This window comes from Orcinus orca, chromosome 8 (genome assembly GCF_937001465.1).
Source record: "Orcinus orca chromosome 8, mOrcOrc1.1, whole genome shotgun sequence".
NCBI lineage: Eukaryota > Metazoa > Chordata > Mammalia > Artiodactyla > Delphinidae > Orcinus > Orcinus orca.
This window is the reverse complement of record NC_064566.1, coordinates 35,120,713-35,138,858: the sequence shown is the minus strand read 5'-3', so window position 1 is coordinate 35,138,858 and position 18,146 is coordinate 35,120,713. Positions and strand designations below refer to the sequence as shown.

General features: G+C 38.3%; 1 protein-coding gene and 1 pseudogene across 2 annotated transcripts in view; both read left to right on the top strand.

The window, feature by feature from the left end:
• The window catches only part of NELL1 (neural EGFL like 1), an 868,290-nt gene that overhangs the window by 571,303 nt on the left and 278,841 nt on the right, over positions 1-18,146 (top strand). The gene's annotated exons all lie outside the window — the stretch shown is intronic.
• Positions 11,483-12,801, top strand: LOC117197343 (isocitrate dehydrogenase [NAD] subunit gamma, mitochondrial-like; annotated as a pseudogene).

Below are 18,146 nucleotides of genomic sequence, written 5' to 3'. Positions count from 1 at the left end.
CTGATATGAGTATCAGAAATGTTCTCTTAATGGAGTCCCTGTATCTTCCTCGTTGCTTCTGTCTACTGATTTGCTTTGGCTTCTGTCTTTTATGTCAGAAGCTTTAACACATGTTTGAACCTGGCTCTTCACTCACTTAACATATGGATAATAACACATGAATTGAAAGTTCTGTGCAAATGGAGATGTGATGGTTGACGGTGAAATTCAGTATAGGATGGTCTGGTCCATTCTCTTGAGAATCAGTCGATTGTCAGTATCTTTAAATATTTTATTTTTAGTTGTTGGTTTTCTTAGAAACTGCTCTTCAAAACTCCTATCCAGGGAATCTAAGTCCACCTGTCAGCACTCTGTTTGCTGTATAAACTTTCACTTATTTCCCCTCAATTCAGCATGGAACTTGCATTTAGTTGTGCATAGTGTTCCCCAGAGCAGAGCATAAATGTCCGTTCTTCTGCTAGGTTGGTGGCTGGGGGCAGTCATGTAACTGAGCAGAATAAGGAAGATGATCTGGGTGTTTGTTTATTAAAGAGACTTTCCACCCACCTTTACCTGCCACTCTCAGGGGTATCTGTTGTTGCCAGTTCCTGAGGCTTTGGGGTTCTGTGTTGCAAAACAAATGGTTTCTTGGCTTTTCTCTCTGAGTGTTTAGGATTCAGCTTTATCACATCTGAAAAGTCAGTCATCACTCCTTCATCTGCTTTCCAGTTTACAAAATTGTCTTGTCTTCTCTGTCATTCTCATTGCCCTTGTAGTTTTACAATTTAAAAACAAAAAATAAAAATTGAAATAGAAACGTAATGGGATTTCAGGAAGGAGCAGATGCAAGTACATGCATTTAAGCATCTTTACTTGGAAATTTCTTTGTGGATATTTTTAGTTTTGCATAATCATCAGTTTATCTGTTAGATGCCTGAACGTCTACCATGGTGATTTGGTTTTTGTGTGAGAGTCTTCCTTCCCTTCTCAGGGATACGAGTGGGTGGGGGAAGGTTGCACATGGAGACATGGAGAAGCACAGGAGAGAAAAAGCACCATGATGCAGGGGAAGGAGCACAAGCTTAGGGGGAAGAGACTTGAGTTTGAATCTTCTGCTAACTTAATAAGAGTTGCTTATCCTCTTGGCATATCACTATGTTTATTTATAAAATGAAAATAAAACACCTACCTCCTAGTTGCATTTTGCAGATGGAGATAAAGTGCTACCAAACACACAGCCTTGGATATGGTGCCTAGTAGAGGCCGTTGTCCATCTTGAATGAAGGGAGAACATTTGCAGGCCAGGGATGGGGAGACTGGAGGGAATCCTTTGGAGAAGGTTTTTTAGATTAGTGTAATCACACCTACTTTGTAATGTTGACAGGGGATAAACCAGCTGGCTAAAATAGCTGGCTTCAGAAAGTCCCCTCTAATTTCCAGATTCTGTAGTTATTATAATAACCTGATTGCAAAACTTGGGTCACTGGGTCATGCTGGGTTAACAAGTATGAAGTGTGCTTTATAGGGACTATGATTTCAGGCTAATTGGGAATTTTTAAGAAAACCCACAGTGTATGATTACCTCAGCTTGTGTCAACAGTTGTGGAATGTGTGTGTGTGTATGTTTTGAACTAAAAACTGAGATAGGCATAACAGAGAGGACTTTGTTAACTCATGCATCTAGTCATTATTAACACAAAGAGATTCTCTTGCCAGATCCTGGTTCAAAGGGAAACCTCTGAAATACAGAGCCTTCAAGAACGATATAATGATTATACTCGTGAATAGTTCTTGGAAGACAACAATCCTCCCAGACCAGCAGAGAGAATTGGATGGCATAGTTAATGCCCTGGGTAATAGCAAAAGTATTTAATAGAGTTGTTCATGTGGCTGTAAAGTTGAGTTAGAAGGGAAGATAAAAAGCTGTTTCCAATTAACCTGTAATCTTGAGTCTTCACCTGTCTTTCCAGAAAGGCCAAAGTTGCTGCTTAAGCGTCAGTTTTATGACTTGACTCTAAACTTTACTGTTTCATTCAAAAGCCAACCTGCTTCTCACCCCAGAAAAGAATAATGTGACTCCCCACCCCTACCTCAATATCCTTTTGGCAGGGTGGGAGTTTTTCCTTTACTAAATGAAAACTGTATCTGAAAAGCTCTTCTTAGTATAAGAATAAGTGTAGCTCTTCCTCAGACAAGGACTTCTACAGCTAATTCAGAATTGTACAATATGTATCCCCTTTTGGAAAACAAGGAGGACATCTCTGGATTACTTTTTTTTTTTTTTTTTGTGGTACGCGGGCCTCTCACTGCTGTGGCCTCTCCCGCTGCGGAGCACAGGCTCCGGACGCGCAGGCTCAGCGGCCATGGCTCACGGGCCCAGCCGCTCCGCAGCATGTGGGATCTTCCCAGACTGGGGCACGAACCCGTGTCTCCTGCATCGGCAGGCAGACTCTCAACCACTGCGCCACCAGGGAAGCTCTGGATTACTTTAAATCTGGCTCTCCACAGTCCTCTGTGAGAACTATGCATCTGTCAGCTCTTCAGTGGTTATTGAATAGCGATGGAATGACAGGTGAGAAATTGCATTAATTGTGCAACAGAGAAAATGGAGCAAATTATGTCTCTGTGCATTGTTTTTTTTAGAAAATTATTGATAAAACAATGTTCATAATCAGTTGGTTCTATAGGACAACATGAAATGGATATTAAGAGTTTTCTAAAGAGTGTATGTGCAGATAGGTGGGAGTGGGTGTGTATTTTAAAATTCTGCTTTCATTAAGGCAAAGCTTTGATATAAATGGTCTTGTGCCTTGAAAATTTACTGTCTCTTTTTTTAAGTGCATGTTTTCCTTTTTAAAGGGGTATCTTTCAAAACCTTTTATTTTGATTTCAAAAATCCTGAATGTTTCTCTCCTGCCTTCAAGGTCTCATAAATTTCTTAGATTTGCCATTCAGGGTTCTCCACCCTCTGACCCCAGTGTACTTTCTCCATTTGTCTACCACTGTTTTCCTACATAAACCTTTCCTTTCAGGTGAATGGCAATGTTTAGTGTACCCTACAGGCCTTTCAATTTTGCCTCCATCTCAGAAATCCTCTCCTTCCGTCTGTACTTATCTGCTGCTAGCCCTTCTTTCAGATGTGTCTGAAACACTTTCCCTCACCATCCCTACCCATATACATGGTCAGTCCATCCTGTGCATTTCCACTTCCCAGCTGGGTCACTCAGGAATCATTTACCATCCACTGCCAGTTTGTATTCCACCTATATTCATTCCATTTAACTCTGCCTAGAATGCAAGCTCCTTGAAGGCAACAGGTTTTATATTTGTTACATAACATTTCTCTCTTCTGACATTAAAAGATCCACTTATGTGTTTGTTTCTTGCTTGTTTATATATTTATCTATCTCTGTATCCATTTATCTGTCCATCTATCATTCATGTATTTTTTGCTGTCTACTCCCACTAGAATATAAGTTCCAAAAGAAGTTATGAAAATTACAAAGGTTACAGAGGTTATATGTGGCAGACAGTTTGGCTTTTGAGCCAGTGCTCACAATCACTAACCTATACAGCCTCATGGTTGTGGTCAGTGACCCCATCATTCTTCTAATTTTACTTAACCTCTCAAAGGATGTTGATACTGCTGACAATTCATTCCTTGAGTGTTACACTTCTCTTGGCTTCTATGACATCCTTTTCTCTCTGTTCTCCTCCCGCCTCCCAGATCACTTCATCTCTATTCCTCTCATGGTTCGAAGACTGATGGTCCCCAGTTTTGTCTTCATAATTTTTCTGTGCTTTGTCTACAGTCATCTTTCTAGCCTAGTACTTCTTTTTTTTTTTTTTTTTTGTGGTACACGGGCCTCTCACTGTTGTGGCCTCTCCCGTTGCGGAGCACAGGCTCTGGATGCGCAGGCTTAGCGGCCATGGCCCACAGGCCCAGCTGCTCTGCGGCATGTGGGATCTTCCCAGACCGGGGCACGAACCTGTGTCCCCTGCATCGGCAGGCAGACTCTCAACCACTGCGCCACCAGGGAAGCCCTCGCCTAGTACTTCTTGACCTTAGTGACATATGACACATTACAGTGTCACAATCAGTTATGACATATGTCAAAACCACTCACTTATTCATAAGTGTTGAGTTACAAGCTCCTGTGAATGATTTACATTTTTAATAATTAGACTCACCTCAGAGTTACCATTATAAGGATGTCATATCACTCATTTGCATTTCAATGGTGTGGGCTTGTTGGTGTGGGGAAAAGTGGAACCAGAGTTAGCTGGAAGTGAATTGCTCATAATTCATAGCCTATTTTATGTTTGCTGAAAATACCCAGGAACTGTGGTTATCGATGTGGCATTGATAGAGCAGTTTTGAAATACTGTAATTGTAAACTGTGGATTTATACTTGTATTTGTTTCCTTGATTTTACCCATGGATACTTTTTGAAAAAGGGAGAGAGATGAAGAAAGCATGCATCTTTATCTGCATAGCACAGAAATGAGGAGGAGGCTCTAGTTACAGTTTCCCAGTCACAGGTAGTGTGATTATCCAAAGGACATGGGCAGTAATACCATTTATATTAACATCATGAATAAACATAAATATTATGTGCTATACTTTTTAACCATAAAATATGAATTATTTTTCTTTGTTAGTACATGCTTACTTTTTAAATATTAACTGTAGAGGTCTGAATTTGGTCTTTAAAATATAATTTTATGTAACTTTTAGATTATCCATATATATATTTTTCCCTCAAAAAGAAGTCATGTTTGAGATCAGTAAATAGATGGCTTTACTAATCATTTGCAGGTAAAATGCTTTTGTAAATATGACCTATAAAAACAGTTTGGGAATTCCGTGGTTTATTTGGCCAACTACTTTTGTTCATACATGTGTGTGTGTGTTTGGTTTTCATTACAATCTGAGTACACTCCTGGGAACATGTCTCATATGAATGCCATTCATCATCTGTCATGGCAGAAGCAACGTTGAAAACCTCTGCTTGAGGCTATTTCATATACTTTTGTGTGGTTAACTTTCTCCCATAAGTTGATGACTCCTGAATTTCTGTCATCACCCACAATCCTTTCTCTGGAGCTGCAGACTTATTTATTAAGCCACCCACCAGGCATCTTTATGTGGATGTCTTACAGCTCCCCAAACACATCATGTGTGAAACTGAACTTGTTTTCTATTCTATTTCCCCAACCCAACTGCTCTTTTTTCAGTGTTGTACATCATTTTCATTGATTATATTATCAGTCACCCAGTTCATTAAGCACATTAAGAATAATATTCCATGTCTCCCAGGTCAGTAGCCTAGTCCTGTTTATCTCCTAAATATCTCTGAAATTATTTCTCTCCTTCCTCACTGCCTTCATCTTAGTACAACTGCTCATCATTTCCTGTTGGAACCATTTCATAGCCCAGTGGTTCTCAAATTTCAGCATGCGTCAGAAGCATTAAAACACAGATTGTTGGGTTCCCAACTGCAGACTTCCAGGTTCAGTATGTCTAGGGATAGTTACAAGAGATTACGTTTCTTAGCAGTTCAAGGTGGTCCTGATTCTGCTGGTTTGGGGATCACTTTTTGAGAACCACAGTGATTGCCTGTTAATTGGCCTCCTTGCCACCAGAATAGTCACCTTATTATTTATTCTGCAAATTGCTTCCCAGAGGATCATTTTTTAAAGGCAACTTGTATTATATCTCTCCCTTACTTAAACCCATTTACTGTCTCAGCGTCACACTTAAAATAGACTTAGTTTAACTCTTAACACTCAAATATGTGAAACCATGGCACTCTTATTGTTCTTACATCTGCATGTTGGAATATACATATCATAATTTTGTCCCATTGAGGCTAAGAACTTTTTCTAATATCTGGGGATGTTTATAGGTCAATCTGGCTATGAAAATCTCAATCAGTATCCAGTTTATACTCCCAGTCTCAGGGCTTCCTTCCTTCTTTATCCATACCTTTAAAAGACTTATGTCCTTTCCAGGGTTAGGAAGAAGATTGGGGTGTATGTAAGGGCGGCCCATTGGTTGAAACAAAATTGTGTAGTTGGGTCTGTTTATTTTTCTGCCAGCATTCTCTCCTGGTATTATCATCTGCTCTAGCCTCAGGCACTGGTGGTGGACAGCTGTTATCCATATTACGTGCCATATTAAGTGACAACCAGGTACCCAGCTGGCTCCTACTTTATAGCCATTTTATATCAGTTTTTAGAAAGGAGCAGTACTGCTTCTTTCCTTTATTCCCAGCAGCCTCTAAGTACACCACATGCTGGCCCCGACTTGCCCGGACCTTGTGAGGATGTAAATACAGGCCCTTGCTACTCAAAGTGTGATAAGAGGCCAGTAGAATCTGTATGACTAGGGAGCAACTTGAAAATGAAGACTCTGCTCCCCTCCCTCACTAGAACTACTGAATTAGTGCCTGCATTTCAATGAGATCCTAGGGTGATCAAGTATGAGAAACTGGCCTAGGCCTCTAGGACCCCTAGAAATATTCACCTCACCTGTTGCAGTTCTCTGTTCCTTCACAATATATGAATTTGTAGAATCTGTGTTAGCCAGTTTCTTCATCTGTAAAATGGGAACTATAATGCCTACCTTGGCAGGTTATGATGCTGTATATAAAATATTCAGCACAGTACCTTAGATGTGGCAAGTGTTACATAGTGGTAGCCACTATTAAGTCTGCATCTTCATCTTCTTGAATTTTGACAGCCTTTGGAAGTCTTCGTAAATAAGTCACCAACCTCCCCAAACAACCGCTAACCTACATCAGGGGTGGTGGTGCCCGAAAGTTAAGTGCGAAAGGGATTGTGGCTGGTTTAAAATTTGCCAATAAATATACTTGTACATTTATTTGCCAATAAATATACTTGTATATTTATTGGCTATACTGGTATAGCTTTGGGAATCTAAGAGTTTGCCTGCCTTCCACGGTTGAGTGGTTGATTTCTAGAAATACCAGATGTTAATGCTTGTAGCTCTGATCTGGGAGAATATATTAAAAGACACTCCATAACATAGTGAGAAGGGAAACACAAATCAGAAACATAGTGAGATACTACCACCAATATCTATTTGAATGGCTAAAATAGAAGTACGATAATACCAAGTATTGATGAAGATGTGAAGCTGTAATTCTCTTACATTGGTAGGGATATAAATGGTATAACCATTTTGGGGAAGTGTTTAGCAGTTTCTTAAAAAGTTAACAACAATAAAAGGAACGAACTCCAGCAGGCAGAAAATCAGTAAAGACATAGTTGAACTCAACAATGTCATTGTAAACTGGGTATAATTGACATTTGTAGGTTCCTTTACCCAACAACAGCAGAATACACACTCTTCTCAGGTTCACATAGAACACTCACCAAGACCACATTCTGGGCCATAGAACACACCTTAACAAATCCAAAAAAATTGAAATCGTACAATGTCTGCACTCAGACTGCAATGAAATTAAATTAGAAACCAGTAATAGAAAGATAGCTGAAAAAATCCCCAATTAAATGTGGAGATTAAACAACACATTTCTAAATAACATATGGGTCATAGAAGAAATCACAAAAGAAATTTTAAAAATATTTTGAACAAAATGAAAATGAAAACAACAAAAATTCATGGGATGTGAAAACAGTGCTTAGGGGGAGATACATAGTAATAAATGCATATAGTGGAAAGGAAGAAAGATTTAAAATCAATAATCTAAGCTTTCACCTTTGGAAACTAGAAAAAGAAGAGCAAATTAAATCCAAAGTAAGCAGAGGAAAAGAAATATTAAGAATTTGAGCAGAAATCAATGAAATTGAAAAGAAGAAAAAATCAATAGAGAAAAATCAATGAAACCAAAAGCTGATTCTCTGAAAACTTCAGTAAAATTGATAAGCCTCTAGTCAAGCTAACAAAAAAAAAAAAAAGAAAAAGACATAAATTACTACTATCTGAAAAGAGGGACATCACTATAGATCCTATGGGCATTAAAAAGATAATAAAAGAATACTATGAACAACTTTTCACTCACAAATTTGATAACCTAGGTGAAATGGACTAATTCCTTGCCAAAATTCACACAAGAAGAAACAGACAATCTGAAGAGGCCTATATATATTTTTAAAACTGATTCAACAATTAATAACCTTCCAAAATGGAAATCCCCAGGACCAGTTGTGTTCACTGGTGAATTCTACCACACTCTTGAGGAAGAAATTATACCAGTTCCCTATAATATATTTCAGAAGACACAAGGAAAAGGAATACTTTGTAACATAGTCTATGAAACCAACATTACCCTGGTAACAAAAGCAGACAAAGGCATTACAAAAAAAGAGAACTACAGACCAGTATCTCTCATGAACATAGGTACAAAACTTCTTAACAAAATATTAGCAAATTGAATCCAACAATGTATAAAAAGACTTATACACCATAATCAAGTGATATTTATCCCAGTTATGCAGGGCTGTTTCAACATTCAAAAATCAATTAATGTAATCCATCACTTCAACAGGCTAAACAAGAAAAATCACATGATCCTATCAATAGATGCAGAAAAACATTTGACAAAATTCAACACCCATTCATTATACAAAGCTCTCGGTAAACTAGAAGTAGAGGAAAAACTGCATCAACCTGATAAAGAATACCTACAAATAATCTACAACTAACATAATACTTCATGATGAGAAACACGAAGCTCTTCCAGTAATATCAGGTACAAGGCAAGGATGTCCCCTTTTACCCCTCCTTTGCAGTATTACCCTGGAATTTCTAGCAAATACTATAAGACAAGAAAAGGAAATAAAAAGTATACAGATTGAAAAGGAAGAAATAAAACTGTCTTCATTTTCAGATGACAATATCATCAATGTAGAAACCCTGAAAGAATCAACAGAAAAACCTCCTGGAACTAATAAGTGATTACAGCAAGATTGCAGGTTACTAGGTTAATATACAAAAGTCAATTGCTTTCTTACACACCAGTTTTCAATTAAAAACACAGTATCATTTACATTAACATTTCCAAAATGAAATACTTAGGTATAAACGTTAACAACATATATATAAGATCTATATGAGGAAAACTATGAAACTCTGATGAATGAAATTAAAGAAGTACTAAATAAATTGAGAGACATTCCATATTGATGGATGGGAAAACTTAATATTGTTAAGTTTCCAAGATATCAACTCTTTCCAAGATTCGATGCAAACATTATCAAAATACCAGAAAGTTATTTTGTAGATATTGATAAACTGATTCCAAAGCTTGTATGTAGAAGCCAAAGACCCAGAATAGCCAACACAACATTGAAGGAGAAGAACAAAGCTGGAGGACTGACAGTTTTTGACTTCAAGACTTACTGTGAAGCTACACTAATCAAGACACTGTGGTGTTGGCAAAAGAACAGATGAATAAACCAATGGAAGATAATAGCCCAGAAACAGACCCATGTAAATAGTTAATTGATCTTTGGCAAAGGAGCAAATGCAGCACAATGGAATAAAGAGAGTCTTTTCAACAAATGATGTTGGAAAAACTGGACATCAACATATACAAAAAATTAATCTAGGCACAGGCCTCAAACACTTCACCAAAATTAACTTAAAATGGACCATAGACTTCTATGTACGATGAAACACTACAAAACTTCTAGGAGAAAATCTGTTATACATGGCCTTGGGTATGGTGATGACTTTTTAGATACAAGACCAAAGACTGGATCGATGAAAGAAATAATAAACTAGACTTCACTAAAATTAAAATCTTCTGCTCTGCAAAAAGACTTTGTCAAGAGAATGAGAAGACAAGCCACAGATTGGGAGAAATTATTTTTAAAAGGCACATCTGATAAAGAACTGTTATCTAAAGTACAAAGAACCCTGAAAACTCAACAGTAAGAAAACAAATAACTTGATTTTAAAAATTGGCAAAAACCTTAACAGATATCTCATCAAAGAAGATATACAGATGGCAAATAAGCATATGAAAAGATGTTACACATCATATGTCATCAGAGAAATGAAAATTAAAACAACGAGATACCACTACAAACCTATTAGAATGGCCAAAATCTGGAACACTGACAGCACCGATGCTGGCAAGGATATGGAACAGCAGGAACTCTCATTCATTGCTGGTGGGAATGCAAAATGGTACAGCCACTCTGGAAGACAGTTTAGCAGTTTCTGACAAAACTGAGCATACTTTTACCATACGATTCAGCAACTCTGCTCCTTGCCATTCACCCTCATGAGCTGAAAACATATGTCCACACAAAATTTGCGCATGGATGTTTATAGTAGCTTTGTTCATCATTCACAAAACTTGGGAACAACCAAGACGTGCCTCAGTAGGTGAATAGATAAACTGTGGTACATCTAGACAATGGAATTTTATTCAGTGCAAAAAAGAAATGCATTACAGAGCCATGAAAAAACATGGAGGAAATTCTAATGCATATTACTAAGTCAAAGAAGCCAATCTGAAAAGGCTACAGAGTGTATGATTCCAATTATACAACATTCTGGGAAATGCACAACTCTGGAGACTCTAAGGAGATAGGTGGTTACCAGTGGTTGCAGAGAGGGAGGCATGAAGAGACAAAGCAGAGAGGATTTTTAGGGCTATGCAACTACTCTATATGAATCTACTAGATGATATATGTCATACATTTCTCTAAACTCAGAATTTGCAACATGAAGAGTGAACCCTAATTTAAACAATGGATTTTAGGTGATAATGAGGTGTCACTGTAGTGTCATCAGTTGTAACAAATGTACCACTCTGTGTAGGATCTTGATAGCTGGGGAGACTGTGCCTTTGTAGAGGCAAGGAAATCTTTTTTTGGGGCATTACTTTCAAGTTTAATTATTAAATGACTGAGAAAAATTGGTAGAAGTTGATGGACTATAAAACAAATGTAATAAAGATAAATAATATCAATAGAAAGTTTTCTGTAATCAAGAACTAAATTGTTACCAAAACAAATTTCAGATCCCATCAATAGCTTTAATTAATTAAAACAACTGTAATTGAAGTTATAAATAGGCCCTTGGATTGTTTCCTAATATAATTAATGGAGAATAATAAATTGTTTGAGCTTATTAGAAAAAGATTTAAATTCCTGACAGACCTGACATGAGTGCTAATCCCAGTGAAGGAAACATATTACTTGGGAGAAGGTATTAACAATGGTGTGCTGGTACTTGCTTAATAGCTAGCTTTCTGGGAAAAAAAAAATAAACAGAAGGGCTGATTTGTAGTTTTGAGGCAAGGAAATCTTTGTATGGGAAATCTCTATACCTGCCATTCAATTTTTCTGTGAACCTAAAAGTTATAAAATATGAAGTCTATTTTTAAGTATGTCATATGGGTACATTGAATGTGCTTAATGAATTGTCCAATTCCAAAGGTATTTTCTACTCTATAACACATCTCCTTGTGACTAGTACTCTGTCTCTCACTGCAGTAGAATGTCTGTTCAAAATAGAGTACAAGGAAGGAGAGACAACTGTGACCGAGGCAAGAATTTTGGATCTAGAATTCCACCAAAAGAAGCCAGTTCAAGCCAAGAGGAAAAGCACGTATTTTTACATAAATTAAATCTCTACTTATGGATCATGGCACTGAAGATGCTGACAGCTGCCAGGTGCTCTGTGAAGGCCACGTTCCCACCAACTATTCTAGGCCACTCTTGGGAGATTTTCCTTGGCCATGAGACCTCACTGAGGAGCTTCTCTTTTAAACACAACATTCCTCCAGCAGCTAAGTATGGTGGGTGGCACACTGTGACTATGATTCCTGGGGATGGCATTGGACCTGAACTTATGCTGTACAACAAGAATGTGTTCAGACATGTGTGTGTGCCCGTGGACTTTGAGGAAGTGCTGATTACCTCCACTTCTAGTGAAGAGGAAGAAGTTCACAGTGCCATCATGGCAGTCCATCAAAACCACGTGGCCTTGAAGGGCAACTTTGAAACTGACTACAACCTACCACCATCTCACAAATCACAAAACAGTGTGTTTCACAGTACTCTAGATCTCTATGTCAGCGTCATTCGTTTTAAGAGTCTACTAGGTATGGAAACTAGGCACAAGACATAGACATCTAGACAAGACATAGACATGTTCGGGAAAGCACAGAGGGTGAATACAGCAACCTGGAGCATGAGAGTGTGAAAGGAGTGATAGAGAGCCTTAAAGATCATTCCTAAGGCCAAGCTTTTGCATGTTGTTGAATATGCTTTCCAGCTGGCCCAGCAGATGGGGTGCGAAAAAGTGACGGCTGTGCACAAGGCCAACATCATGAAACTGGGAGATGGTCTCTTCCTCCAGTGCTGTAGGGAGGTGGCATCCTGCTATCCTCAGCTCATTTTTGAGGGCATGATTGTGGATAACACCACCATGCAGCTGGTATCCTGGCCCCAGCAGTCTGATGTCATGGTGATGCCCAGTCTTTATGGCAACATTGTCAATAATGTCTGCACAGAGCTGGTTGGGGGAGAAGGCCTTGTGCCTACTATGGCCACATATATGCGGTGTTTGAAATGGCCTCAAGGCAATCAGGCAAGACTATAACCAATAAAAATGTGGCCAACCCTACTGCCATGCTGCTGGCAAGTTGTATCATTCTGGATTACCTCAAGTTCCATTCCTCTGCCACCTCCATTCGTATTGCAGTCTTGGCATCCATGGAGAACAAAGACATCCAAACTCCAGACATTGGAGGCCAGGGTACCACATCGGATGTCATTCAGAATATCATAGATGACATCAGTGTTGCCAATTAAACAGTCAGTGCCTTAGAGGCTGAGCTAGCCTTCAAATTCCTTCCTGTCCCACACTTTACGTTACTCTACCCAGTCAGAAAGCCCAGCCAGCTTGGCTAATGTGCACTCTAGAATAAACTAGCTCCTGTTCCAACTCAGAAGAGGTAGGGGGAGGGAATCAAGTCTGATTTTTTTTCTATTAAATTTGAATGCCATAAATGCCATAAACATTGCTGGTTTAAATTAGCCATACCTATTTTGTCGTCTGTGTATTGAGGAATTCTTCTCTATTTTAATGCACAATTCACACTTTTCTATGAGATGATGCAGTGGATTAATCAAAGTTGTTCGTAGAGTCCTGGGCCTTTTCCAGAACCTGGCACACTGATTTTCTCTTATCTGGGTCATTAAAATTGTGCAAACCAGCCTGCAAAGGAGGCTGGCTTCTCTCTAGAGTTTGTTAATGAGTTAATTGGTGCCATAAAATTTGCCTACAAAATATACATTGTCATTTTAATAATAAATAAGGTACCATAAAGCTGAGCTAGTTCAGAATGCTTCCACTCCCTCCTAGATATCCTGTCTTTTCCCCTGGTCTTGTTTATGTGAGGAAGGAATTTTTGCCGGTGTAATTTTTCAGACATGGGCATCTCTGAGTACCGCAGCACTCCTGCAAAGGGGGTTCTTGAATTCCTTCCTTGAGCCTCTAAGCTCAAGAGTCTAGACATTATATACCCAGTTAACAGGCACTGGGCCCATGACTCTTTGCTATACAAATAGAACCATGGACTGTAAACTCCATGCTCACTGCTTTACAATCTTCCATGGTTTACTTTCTTTTAATCTCTCTTTCAAAGAGAGAGTGTACATAAGAAAATGAAAAACACTGAGCTCGTTTGAATGTTTACTGTCATTTTATTATAATATATTTTATTTACAGTAATTCTAAGGTCATAGGTCTGAGAAACACAAACAAAAATGATAATTTTATTCGTGCTGGGAAATATTTATTACTCAAGTAGGAAATAAAAGCAATGACTATAAAAATTTACAGTAGTTTTATCGGCAGGAATAGCTTGCAGATAGAAGGGAGATTGAAAAAAATAGTAAATCCTTAATAATATTTTGGAAACCTCTGTGTCTCAGCTATAACCCTTGGATCCTACCATGGTTCTTGGGCCATAAGTTAAAGACATTGGACTGAGACCTGAAAAAGTCCTTATGGTTTCCAAAAGACTCTGTCTTATATTGCCTTAATCTCACCTGTCCTCGTTATGTATAATGTCAGGGCTCAGGGTTTGGAAAACCAAACGCTAGTTTAAGGGGATTTAATTTGAGGAGGAAATGACTACCTTCAACCCTATCTAGAGGTCTTTCTTGAAGAACAAGGCAAGCAGGGAGAAGTCAATTATAAAATAATGATGGTATTCCTTTTATTGGACACTAAACATGTCATTGGCCATGGTTGCCACTGACCTGTATGGTACCTTCCTCTGGGCAGATAGAGACCTGGAACCAGAGGCATGGTTTGATGAGTGGAGAAGGGATGGATTTTTGGCTTGAAGTCCCCCTACCTCCAATGCTACATGAACCCGTACTACCTTAACCCACTCTCCCCACTCTGTACCCCTTTCTCTCACGACTAGGGAAGTTTACTCACCGCACAGCCAGCCCAACTGCAGACAGTAGCCCAACTATTGGCTTTTATCTGCCAATGGGAATCTATGCTGATAGGTACATTTGAGCTGAAGTTTCCCCTCTTCGTTAAAGATGACTGTTTCCAAAATCTTCCCATAGTGTTTGGGCCAGACTGCTGTGATGGCACCTAATATACCACAGTGGAATTTTCCATTTATCAGTATTTGATATTCCCACTTAGCTATGAACATCTCTAGGGCAAATACCGTGTGTTCTTTTTCCTTGTCCTCTGTATCCCCTAACATAATGACTGGTACATACAAAATAAGTAATATGTTTATTGAATCAACCAAAAAATGAATGATATGGGTGACACTGCCTAACTTTTCTTATATGTAACATGAGATAATAACTGTACCTACCTCACAGTGTTGTTGGGAAAATAGAGCAAGAAAATACACGTAAAGCTGGTAGCACTGTGCCTGTCCAATGGTTAGTGCTTGGTGTAGTTTATAAATTATTATTTTCATTAGTATCCATTATATACCATTCTAAAAGCTAGTTCTGAGGAGAACTGGGAAATGCTATTAATTCATTACTGTCTTTGGAATTTACTGGATAAGTTACTTTACCTATTATTCTATTATGGGTTTGTAACTGACTTTCAACTAGGGTAGCAAACCATATCTGCTTATTCATCAAGTCCCCTTATCTCTCTCCTTTTTATTTCTTGAATCCAGCCATCTCTCTTCTTTCTCACTTACCCCTCCTTTCTCATTAGGCTTTCTCATCTTTGGTGACTTCCCAATCTCTGTTCCTTCTCTACCTTGTGTCCTGCCTATAGTTTAGCCCACTTAAATCTATTTCTACAGTGCACTCAGCCTGAACTTTCTAAAAGGGAAATAGGATCATGTCACTTCCTTACCTAACACTTCTCATTGAACAGCTTTCCTTTGGCCTTGAAAGAAAGTCAACAGAGCACAGCATGAAAGACCTTCCATATTCTGATCTCTGCTTCCTTCTCCAGGTTCACCATTTCTACCCCCTCTCCCCATCCCAATAACAACACAAAGTGGCACAAGAGCGTGCAAGCAGAGCTCATTGTCAAAGAGCCATGTATTCTTTCTAGTTCAGGCCTTTGTATGTGGTCTTTCTTCTTCTCCCCTTCAGGAGATGATCTCCTTGTCATCTAGAGGACTAGATGTAATTGTCACCACCTTTGGGAAGCCTTCCTTGACTAGCTCTTTCCATTCCCTGCTGAGATTGAAGGGAGGAACTCCAAGTTCCCCCAGAGTCCTCTGTGTATCCTGTTTAGTGTTTTTCTCTCCAGTTGTCATTACATGCTTTCCTTCCCATCAATCTTACTATACAATGTGTTCCTTGGCAACAGGGGCAGTTGAGTCATGGATCACTACAGCATCAGCACCTAGGACAGGGACAAGCTCTTTAGCGTATGCTCATTCTAAATATTAATGGAAGGAAGATAGGAAGGAAGGTCAAAGGAAGGAAGAAAAGAATGGACTGAATTCCCAGGTAGGAGTGGAGGATTGGAAGAACATCTATTGCAAAATTCTCCTGTTTGGCTCCAGTGTATGAACCTTTACAAGATTGCTTCTCTCTAGAGAGCACTGAAGCCCTCAAGGCCATAAAACGGGTAGTTGGCAGGCTGCCTCTGTTTCTTGAGAAGATTTCTGTGTTATTGTTACATAATTTTTATCTTAGGTTTGTCAGTTTATTCTGCTTTGTTTAAAGCTAAATTCTGCTATCAATAAATATCAATACAAAGTTGGACAGCTAAACGGTATCACTCTGTAAATATCTTTCCTCACCACCATCTTCATAGATTTGGTTTTCTAGAAGGATGTTTTAATATTCTTACTTCAGCTTTCTGTTATTCAAAATCTTGTTAGGGGACATCTATGAATTTGGGGGAAAACAATGAATCTGTTTAAAAGTTCAACTGGGAAGATTCCTCTAAGAACCAGGAAAACCTGTGTTTTTCACCATGAATTTGTGCCCTTCTTGTACTAGATAATGTGAGGTATTTAATCGATTGAAAGTTTCCCTCATTGCCTTGCCTACTAGCAGGCACAGGAAAAAGCCTTCAGCAATTTTTTCTTCTCTGAAATTTTCTCTTGTCATTCTATTACTTGATTTTAATGTATTTTGCTCTATTAATTTCATTTTCTTATATTTTGTTTTACTGTAAGCCACTTAAATCACAATTAAGGAACATAAAAGGAGAACTGGGTTCTTCACCTTTTCCTTCTTTTCCTTCATTCTAGTTCATTTTCAACATTGGCATCAGACGGATCTCCTTAAAGCAGTGTTTAGATTGCCATTACTCTGTTCCCTCAATTTGTAATGTATTCAAAACCCTCCATAATTTTAGCTCACACTGTCTTTCCACTCTTAGAGGTTCCAATTTTCCTAGATAATGTTCCAGGCAATAAAGATACCTTCATTTACCTAAGTACAACCTTATCTTTTCCTTCTATTGTAATGTAATTCCTCTCATTAAGGAATTTCCCAGTTGAGTCTCTCTGCCTGTTACAAGTCTACCCATTATTCAAGGTTCCAAAAGTACTTCCTTTACTAGAAGGTTTCTGATTACCCCCATCCAGATATACTCCCCTTATCCTCTCTGAATACACAAAACCCTTTTATTGGACTTTTGAACTCGTTCATTTCACATTTTGTCTTGTATTAATGTTTTATCTACTTGACTTGAGCCTTAATATATTATATGCTCCTTGAGGATAGGGATATTTTAGCCCATGTTCTGGATCTTGTATTACTCAATATAGTGCATTGTATGTAGTAGGTACTAATTAAATACATACCAAATTGGATTGAAGATAATGATGATTTTAGCTAATAAATTTTTTGTTTCTTATGTGCCATACATAATTCTTCATGCTTTGCATGAAGAATTTTATTTAATTCTCATATTAGATGAGAATTTTATTTAATTCTCGGATGATTATTATTGTATTCCAAATTTTGTAGATGAGAAAACTGAGGCATGTAGAGGTTAAAAAATTGGTCTAAGGTCACACAATTAACAGGCGGTGAAGCCTGAGTTCCAGTTCTGGCACCGTGGCTCTGGAACCCAGGTGTTTAAATGGTCATGAGGGTTTGTACATGGTGAGTTTCTCATACTCTTATATGAAAGTGGATTAGGTTTCACCAACAGATCTCTGTTCATTATACCACAGCTATCTCCTAATATAATCTATAGGAAAAGTTATTGCTAACGTTTTTTGAACCCTTACTATTGTGTTAGGTACTGTCCTAGATGGTTTACATATATTAACTCATTTAATCTTCATATGAGCCAATTATATTGACAAAGAAACCGAAGCACAGAAAAGGTAACTGACTTGCTCAAGGTCAATCAGATTGTAAATAGTGGAGCCAGGATTAAAATCAAGCCAGTGGCACCAGTGTCTAACCACTATTACTAAACTGCTTCCCTACATTTTAGGTGGTCTAGATAGCCCAGGATGAGAAAGGCAGAATATCTAATCAGGAGAATAGTGCCGGAATCAGGCATCACATGTTGAACATGGTAAATCAAATAGTCGAACTGCTTCTTTGTAGTAATGGCAGATAAAAAAAGACAAAAACATGGAAAAGAAATGATGTGCTGTTGAAACAAGAGAATAGAATAATGATAGGAAGTGGGAAAGCAATGCTGAATTTTGCAAAGAGGAGAATTTTGAATA